Source organism: Eptesicus fuscus, chromosome 11 (assembly GCF_027574615.1).
Source record: "Eptesicus fuscus isolate TK198812 chromosome 11, DD_ASM_mEF_20220401, whole genome shotgun sequence".
Taxonomy (NCBI): Eukaryota; Metazoa; Chordata; class Mammalia; order Chiroptera; family Vespertilionidae; genus Eptesicus; species Eptesicus fuscus.
In genome coordinates this window covers 37,944,897-37,954,905 of record NC_072483.1, presented here as the reverse complement: position 1 = coordinate 37,954,905, position 10,009 = coordinate 37,944,897, and positions in this window count along the sequence as shown.

Genomic DNA, 10,009 nt, shown 5'->3' with positions numbered 1-10,009 from the left:
TAAATGCACACTGAAATATATTAGAATGGCTCAACAACTAAAAGGAAACTACAACATGTTGGTGGGAATGTAAACTGGTAAAAACCATTTTGTAAGTCAGTTTCTTATCAAATTAAACATATACTTGCTATATGACTAACAATCTAATTCCTAGGAATTCTCCCAAGAGAAATGAAAACATATGCAAACATAAACACCTATATAAACATGTTTATAACAGGTCTGTTCATAATTGCCAAGAGTTAGGAACAACCCAAAACAAGTATAGAATGAATAAACAGACTGTGGTACATCCATACAATAGAATAGTAATCAGCAATAAAAAGGAATGAACAGATACATGCAACAACATGGTGAATCTCAAAAGCATTATACTAAACTAGTAGCCCTGTGCACGAATACGTGCGCCAGTAGCTCTCTGCGGGGCCTGGCCACTCTGTGCCCACTGCCCAGAAGCTCTCCGTGGCCCAGAGGCCCATCTGCCGCCGGGCACGGAACACTTGCCTCGTTGCTGGGGTGACGACCCCCTCCCCGGCTGCTCCATGCCCACTGCCCAGAGGCCCTCCGCGGCCAGGGTGGAACGCTTGCCTCATCACCACGACTACTCACGCTGCCTGCTCTCAGCGGCCGCCCCCCCAGGACTGGGGGATTCCAACAGGGCTGAGAGGACTGGGTGCCGCCATCTTGTGGCTATGGGCGCCACCATCTTTGTGATGGTGTGATGCTTAATTTGCTTATTACCCTTTTATTAGATAGGATGAAAGTGAGACTAAAGCACTACTTACTGCATAACTCCATTTATATGGCATTCTTGAAAAGTCAACACTACAGGAACAGAACCAGATCAGTGGCTGCCAAAGGAGGGGGTGGGGAGAGTGGTTTGACCACAGAGAAGCAGGAGGGGACTTTTGGGGGCTGACAGAAATGTTCTGTATCTTTTTTTTTTAATATATTTTATTGATTTTTTACAGAGAGGAAGAGAGAGGGAGAGAGAGTTAGAAACATCGATAATAAAGAAACATCCATTAGCTGCCTCTTGCACAACCCCTACTGGGGATGTGCCCGCAACCAAGGTACATGCCCTTTGACCGGAATTGAACCCGGGACCTTTCAGTCCGCAGGCTGACGCTCTATCCACTGAGCCAAACCGGTTTCGGCATGTTCTGTATCTTGATTGTGGTGGTGTTTACATTCACCATACATCATACAAAAATGGTGAATTTTACTGTAGCAAATTGTACCTCAGTACATACCTCATATTATACCTCACTATACAATAAAATATCTATTTGTTAAATTAATGGGTGAAAATACTCTAAAATGTTAAGTGTGGCTATTTATATGTGGGAGTATTACCTGTTGATTTTTATTATTTTTCTCAGTTTTTTTCTGTATTACTTTTTAAATCAGTAAAAGTCAATGAGACACCAAAAGCAAAGACAACAAAAGCAAAAATAAACAAGTGGGACTACATCAAACTAAAAAGCTTCCATACAGCAAAAGAAATCATTAACAAAATGAAAAGGAAGCCTAATGAATGGGAGAAAATATTTGCAAACCATGTATCTGATAAACTATTAATATCCAAATTATATAAGGAACTCATATAACTCAATAGCCCAAAACAAACAAAGTGATTTAAAAAAAAATGGGCAGGAGCCCTAACCAGTTTGGCTCAGTGGACAGATCGTCAGCCTGTGGACTGAAGGGTTCCAGGTTCGATTCTGGTCAAGGGCATGTATAGGATAACAGGCAGTGTCTGTTACTTCTTTTAAGAAAAAATATTGAGCCTTAACTGGTTTGGCTCAATGGATAGAGCGTCAGCCTGCGGACTGAAGGGTCCCAGGTTTGATTCCGGTCAAGGGGATGTATCTTGGTTGCAGGCACATCGCCAGTGACGGGTGTGCAGGAGGCAGCTGATCAATGTTTCTCTGTCATCGATGTTTCTAACTCTCTATCCTCTCCCTTCCTCTCTGTAAAAAATCAATAAAATATATATATTTTAAAATGGGCAGGAGATCTGAATAGACGTTTATCCAAAGAAGACATACAGATGATCAATAGGTGCATTCGTGAAAAGGTGTACAATATCACTTTAACCAGGGAAATGAAAATCAAAACTACAATGAAATATCACCTGTTAGAATGACTATTTTATAAAAAAGGCAAGAAATACCCTTCTCTTTCCTAAGCTCCAAGGCCCCTTCTTTTGCCTCTATAACTTGTTTCCTGAGTTCATTTCTTCTACTGCTCAATTCTTCTACCTCTGTTACTTTCTAAATAAACTTTCTCTTAGAAATAAGAGTTGTTGGAAATAAAAGGAGGTGAAGAAAAAGAAACCTTTGTGCACTGTTGGGGGAAATGTACACTAACAGAAAAAGATATATGCCCCCATGTTCATTGCAGCATTATTTACAACTAGAGGCCCAATGCATGAAATTCGTGCAGGAATAGGCCTTCCTTCCCCTGGCTGCCGGCACCAGCTTCCCTCTGGCACCCAGGACCCAGGCTGGCTTCCCTCTGGCTGCTGGCAGGCACCCGGGATCCAGGCTTTCCTTGCAGACCTGGCTTTGTCTGGAAGAACTTCCTGTCTAATTAGCATATTATGCTTTTATTATTATAGATAGCCAAAATATGGAAGTAACTTAAGTATCCATTAATGGATGAATGGATAAAGAAATTGTGGTATATATACACAATGGAATATTATATAGCCATAAAAAGAAAAAATCATGCCATTTATGACAACATGGATGGACCTTGAGAACATTATGCTAAGTGAAGTAAGTCAGGCAGAGAAAGACAAATACCATATAATCTCATTTATATATGGAATGTACAAAAACCCCTCATATATATACAGAGAACCGATAGGTGGTTTCCAGAGGCAGGAGCTGGGGAGTGGGCAAAATGGGTGAAGGTAGTCAAAAGGTACAAACTCCTGGTTATAAAATAAGCCACGGGGATGTAACACCCAGCATGGTGACTCTAGTCAATAATACTGTGTGGTCTAGTTGAAAGTTTCTAAAAGAGTAGATCTAAAAGCTCTCATCACCAGAGAATATTTTAAAATTATGTGTGATAATTCTATTAACTAGACTTACTGTGATGATCATTTCACACTATATACAAATATGAAATCATTACATTGTACACCTAAAACGAATGTGATGTTATATATCAATTATATCTCAATTAAAACAATAAAAACTTTTTTTGGGGGGGGGGGGGAATGTGTTAAAGTGCTATGACCAAGATAAGTAGCTACTATGGGAGCAAAGAGAAAGAATAATCATATTATTTGTATGTCTTGCATAGCCCTGGACTAGGAGCTGGGGTTAGAGGTGACACAAAACACCATTCCTGCTTTCAGCAAATCTCACAGTCTCATAGGGGATGTTGAGGGTGACATGAGAAGGATAAGAGGATACCTTCTATGATTAACAAGGTTTATAATAATGGTGATCCACAGGGATTTCTGTGATGATGAAACATTTTGTGTCTGCTCTGACCAATTTGGTAGCCACAAGCCACATGTGATCTGAGCATTGCAATGTGGCTGGTGCAACCAAGGAACTGAGTTTTTAATTGCAATTAACTTAAATATAATAGCTATACCTGGTCTGTGGCTACTGTATTGACAACATGTGTCTGTAGCATAAAACCTAGTCATGTGATGGTTTGTTGCCCAGATCTCATTGATTACCCTCTATATCTGCCATTGTAGAAGGCGAGGAGGGCATCCAAGGGCAAACCACCCCTTAGGAGAAATATGGAGGGTACAAATCATTAGAATCCACAGGGCATCCCCTCTCTATTCCACTCCTCCCAACCCTACATATTTAACATGAGCTTTACATACACAGCATGTTCACTTTTGCTTTTCTAATTATCTCAAAATGGAAAATATCTACACGGTAATAACATAACTGTAAATCTACACTAATAAAAGAGAAACATGCTAATTGACCATACCTTCTCGACGCCCACCAGCCAATCAGGAGTGAGTATGCAAATTAACCTGACAAAGATGGTGATGGCCCCGCCCCCCAGCCACTCCAGTCCTCTGGGCAGCACGCATACAGGTTCGAAGGGGCCTGGTGGGGCAGGACGCCTGCTATGAGGGGGAGGGAGGGGGCAGAGGAAGCTATAGGAGTGGCGCTCCGCCCAGAGCAAAGACTGAAGGTGGCAGCCAGATCGAAGGCCTGGGTCCTGGGTGCTGGAGGAAAACCGGTGCCGGCAGCCAGGGGAAGAAAGGCCTATTGCACGAATCTCTTGGTGCAACGGGCCTCTCGTAGGGATATAATAAAAGAATGGCATAATTTACAAAGAGACAAAGAGCCCGCTTAACTGTAGGAATGTGAGTAGACGATGGGGAACAGGGAACACGAGGCCTATGTGTTTTTCTTCTGGTGGCCTCTTCCCCACTCTGCTTCCACAGGAGTAGGAGGACCAAGTCTCCACCCTGACTTCTTTGGTGCATGAGCTCCACCACAAGGCAGCCCCTGGGGTGGGGGGAGTGGGGGCAGGTGGGGTCTTCTATACCCTGCCTCACGTGAGTCATTAAAAGCCCTGGCCTGCTGTGTGCACTGCGAGGTGAGTGGAGCCTGGGTTATTTATTCTGAGGATGTTCGATAGCCTCCATCAGGATGAAAGTCTCAACCAAGGGAGGCAACATGTTATTACCCTTTAAGTGGGCTTATAAAGCTCATTTTAAGAGAGTCGTTTGTCTAGTTAACTGCAGTGGGAGAGTCGTTCGTGCTAGGACCAAAGTATGTGGAATTGTGCTGAGTAATGCTAAAAGCCTAGTAAAATGGCTTCTCACAACACTGAGCTTGCCAGATGGCCTTTTGTTTTTTAAATGAAAGGACAATATAACATGAAAGACATTAATAACATTTCAAAGTCATACAACACTTTCATTAAAGTACTCTCTTCTTTTAGTTTGTGTGTGGGGGCCATTATTACCTTACTCATGCACTCATAGTTTTGCCTGTGTGTCTCATTTTTATATTTCAGTTTTTTCTCTTAACATTAGTTAGATGCTGCATCTAATGCCCAGTTCTGAAAGTATGAGAAATCTGTGTTAGATCGGCAAGCAAGCTAACAGGAGGATAATGGCTTTCATGTGGTAGGGTGCTTGAGGGGGACACTCCCTTCAAGGGGCCCTGCCCTGTTTTGTAAGAGATCTCTGAGCTTCCAGTGCCTGCCTGGGTTCACCAGCTTCCTTTGTTTGTTTATAAGATGGACTGTGCCTTCCTCTCCCCCCTTTCTTCAAAATATTCACATTTTCCTTTTCTCCAGGGACATTTGAAATTCCTGGTGTACTTTAGCAGCAAACTTGTGCTGTCTTCTCTCTCTGTTGCACCCAAAACAAAGGTTCTATTAATAATTCAGAGAGGTATGCAGGGATATCTGAGTTATCACACAGACACATACCTGTGCAGATGGGGGATTTCCCCAGCAACAAAACAAGTCTCGATTCTGTGAGCAGGATGGCACATGGGCATCGTGTTGAAGTTAGTCAGCCTTGAAAACGATGTAAACAGTGAAGAGTATACTGTCTCTTGCCTGGGGCCTTGAAGTTTTGGAGGTGGGTGCTAGAGCAAAAAGGCAAATTGTCTGCCTTAGAAGATAACAGTCACTTGTTTGTAGAAGTACATTGAGACGATTAGTGAAAACACTAATTTCTACAACCCCTGTCTCCCCTACTCAGTGGTTGGCCAACTGCGGCTCGCGAGCCACATGCGGCTCTTTGGCCCCTTGAGTGTGGCTCTTCCACAAAATACCATGGCCTGGGCGAGTCTATTTTGAAGAAGTGGCGTTAGAAGAAGTTTAAGTTTAAAAAATTTGGCTCTCAAAAGAAATTTCAATCGTTGTACTGTGATATTTGGCTCTGTTGACTAATGAATTTGCCGACCACTGCCCTACCTCCTATAAAGTAAAAGCTTATTTACCCCATTTTTACAGATGAGAAAAGGCCATAAAAGGAGATAAAGAGAGGCAAATGAGCTGATAAATATTGTACAATGGCAGAGAAATGATTGGAAGCTGCCATTGATCCATGCTGAACCAATCTTCAGCATCTGAGAAGTCATGCTGGAAATCTGTTTAACACACTAATAAGAAAACCGCGTTCTCTCTAAGCAGCAGATGCTAATATTACGTTGTACGTAACAAGGTTAACTGCCCACTCCATGTGTTAGAACGTTTCAGGTACCAGAGATTCTAAAAGGAGTTCCAACTGCAGCCAGACTGAGCCACCGGAAGATGCGAAAGGTTGTCAGCTACCAGACTTTATGGGCCAGTTTGACTGTATTTGCTCTGTTGATGGCTTCCCTCTTCTACTTCCCAAAGTCACCGCTCCCCTTTCCTATTAAAAGAAAAAGTAGAACTGAAAATTCATAGTGGACATTTTTGCTATAATTTTTTCTTTAGCCTATATCCGTTTATGTTAGTGCTTTGTTTTCTCTCTCATTGACACCAGTCTTGGAGATTTTTTTGGATTTGATACCAAAGGCAAAGGCAACAAAAGCAAAAATAAACAAGTGAGACTACATCAAACTAAAAAGCTTTTGTACAGAAAAAAAAAAAAAACCATCAACAAAATTAAAGGCAACATACCAAATGGGACAAAATATTTGCAAATCATATATCTGGTGAGTGGTTAATATCCAAAATATATAAATAACTCACAGAAATCAAAAGCAAAAAAACAAACAACCTGATTTAAAAATGGGCAGACGATATCAACAGACATTTTTCCAAGGAAGACATACAGATTGCCAATAGGTACATGAAAAGATGTTCAGTATCACTAATCATCAGGGAAATGCAAATCAAAACCACAATAAGATATCACCTCAAACCTCCATTTCTCTTAGTATGAGTGAGGTTGAACATAATGCTTAAGATTCATTTATATATCCTTTGCTGTAAATTATTTATTCACAAATTATGTTGATTCTTCTATTGGTTTATTAGTATTTTGGTCATTTTTGTTATTACTTTTTAGAATCTTTTTATGCACTGTTATCTGTGTAACAAGCAACATGTTAATGATTTTCTTGTGTAAATTAGAAAATACATAGAAATTAGTGATGTGGTCCGGGTGAGGCCGCGCGCCCCTGGGTCCGGGGGAGGCCACGCGCCCCTGGGTCTGGGTGAGGCCATGCGCCCCGGGGCCTGGGTGATGCTGGGTCCCAGGTCCGGGTGAGGCCGCGTGCCCCTGAATCCGGGTGAGGCCGCGCCCCTGGGTCTGGGCGAGACCAAACCAGAGGGAGTCGGACCTGCATTACCACCATTTGTCCACCATCCAGAACTGAAAAGTCAGTGCCGACATGTACACATAAGGAACTGGTGGACATTGAAATTGGGTCTCAAAAGAACTGTTGGTCCAGAAAGAAACTCACTACAGACTGATTCATTTGCCTGTCAGCATAACTATTATTGCTTGTCTCAGATTCGGTTCTTATAAGTATATTTCTAGTAACACATGATCTCACTCATCTAGGGGAAATGATGAACAACATAGACTGATGAACAAGAACAGGCCCAGAAACAAGCAGGAATCGATCGGACTGTCGGGCCTCAGAGGGAGGGTAGGGAAGGGGGGGGGGTAGGGGGGAGAGATCAACCAAAGGACTTGTGTGCATGCATACGAGCCTAACCAATGGTTAAGGACAACAGGGGGGTGGGGGCATCCATGGGGAGGGGTGTGGGATGGGAATGGGGGGATGAGGACAAATATGTGACACCTTAATCAATAAAGAAATTTAAAAAAAAGAAAGAAAGAAAGAAAAGAAATTAGTGATGTGTAGGTCAAAAGTCTTCTCTAGAGGAAATTTTGTTATTTTTTATGTTGTTACATATTCATTAAACAAAAACTTATTATTGATATTTTCAAACATACAGAAGTAGAGAGAATGGTATAATATACTGCCATGCACCCCTTACCCACTCAACACATGGCCAATCTTATTACATCTACAACCTTCTCCTGTTGCTCCAACCCCCACAGCTTTCCCTCTCCCTTGGACTACTTAGATGCAAAGTCTGTGGTATTATATAATTCCACCATAGTTATTGCTATTGCTTTACAATATTACTATAATGTCTTCTAGGGCAAAATTAACAGTCATTCTTTATATCATTAAATATTTAGTCAGTATTCAAATTTGCCTAATTTTCTCATAAATTTTTGTTATAGTTTGTTCACATCAGAATCTAAATCAATGTACACAGTGCATTTGGTTACTATGTCTGCTAAGTCTGTAGGTAAGCTAAGATTTGGAAACAGCCCAAGTGCCCATCAGTAGATCAATGGATAAAAAAGCTATAGGATATTTACATTATGAAATACTATGTAGCTGTTAAAAAGAGGAATTCTTACCCTTTGGAACAGCATGGATGGACCTGGAAAATATTATGCTAAGTGAAATAAGCCAAACTGAGCTAAACACCAAGACAAATATCACATAATCTCACTTATTTGTGGAATCTAATGAATAAAATGAATTGGCCAACAAAATAAGACCCATAGAGGCATGGAACAGACTGATATACCTCAATGTGGGGTTGTGGGGGATGAGAAGAGATAAACAAAAGAACTTATATACTTACTAGAGGCCCAGTGCACGAATTTGTGCAACAGTGGGTTCCCTCGGCCTGGCCTGCGGGATGGGGCCGAAACCAGCTCTCTGACATCCCCTGAGGGGTCCTGGATTGCAAGAGGGCACAGGCCATGCTGAGGGACCCCACCAGTGCACAATCAGGGCTGGGGAGGGACACAGGAGGTTGGCCAGCCGGGGAGGGACCTTGGGAGGGCTCCAGCGTGTGTCTGGCCTGTTTCACTCAGTGCTGATCAGCCAGACCCCAACAGCAAGCTAACCTACCAGTTGGAGCATCTGCCCCCTGGTGGTCAGTGGACGTCATAGCAAGCAGTTGAGCGGCCTTAGCATATTATGCTTTGATTGGTTGAACTGATGGGACACTTAGCATATTAGGCTTTTATTATATAGGATATGCATAGCCCATGGACATAGGCAATAGGGTAGTGAAGACCTGGCAGGGAGGGGGGTGAGGGAGGTAGGGCTGGGGGGGGGGGGTGGGGGAATGGGAGACATTTGCAATACTATCAACAATAAAAAATATATTTTTAAAAAATCTGTAGGTTTCCTTCCCTTCTTTTTTCCTTGAAATTATTTACTGAAGAAGCTGTGTCTGTAATCCTGTGGAACTTGTCACATTCTGGATTTCCTTGGATTTGATATATTGCTATTTTTTTTCCTGGTCTTTGTATTTCTTACAAACTGGTGTTTAGCTCTAGAGGCGTTATCTGATTCAGGTTGGATTTATTTATCTTTGGCAAGTAGACTTCAGGAGTATTAATGTGCACTTTCTATTGAATCATGTCAAGAGGCACATAAAGTCTGTTGTCTCTCTCTCTGTGTGATGTGAGGTTGATCTGTCAGCTTAGATACGGATCAAGAATGCTATTAGGTACAGAAAACAAACTTGTCTCTCTGTAGAACATGTAGTGCCAAAGCAGAAACCCACAACTTCACTTTGGGAGGAGAGAATACGCAGTGTGGGAGGCTGACTCTCATATTGAAGACAGTGAAAGGCTCAGATCAAAACTCATCTTTTTGCTCAAGTCCCCTTTAGCCCCCGTTCAGGTATTTGTGGGACATATATACTGGTTTACAGTGTCAAAATACATTGAAATTCAGTCATTTTTCTACCTTCTTTTCCTTTCATTTACTTGGAATAAAAACTTCACCTTGCTTATTATATCTCACTTTTAAAAACGCTTATGTCAGCTGCCTATAAAATATTAGTGAAAGTTTAGGGGGCTTAGAAAATGTCTCCCCAGGAGGTTTTGATAGCTGTAGTCTCAGCTGTGCTCACATAGGCTCTCAGTCTCTAAGTAACTATTGCTCCCTCTGTCTTCCCACCTCTGAAGTCTTCTCACCACTTTCCTCTTCTCCTACACTCGGTGCTCTGGTCA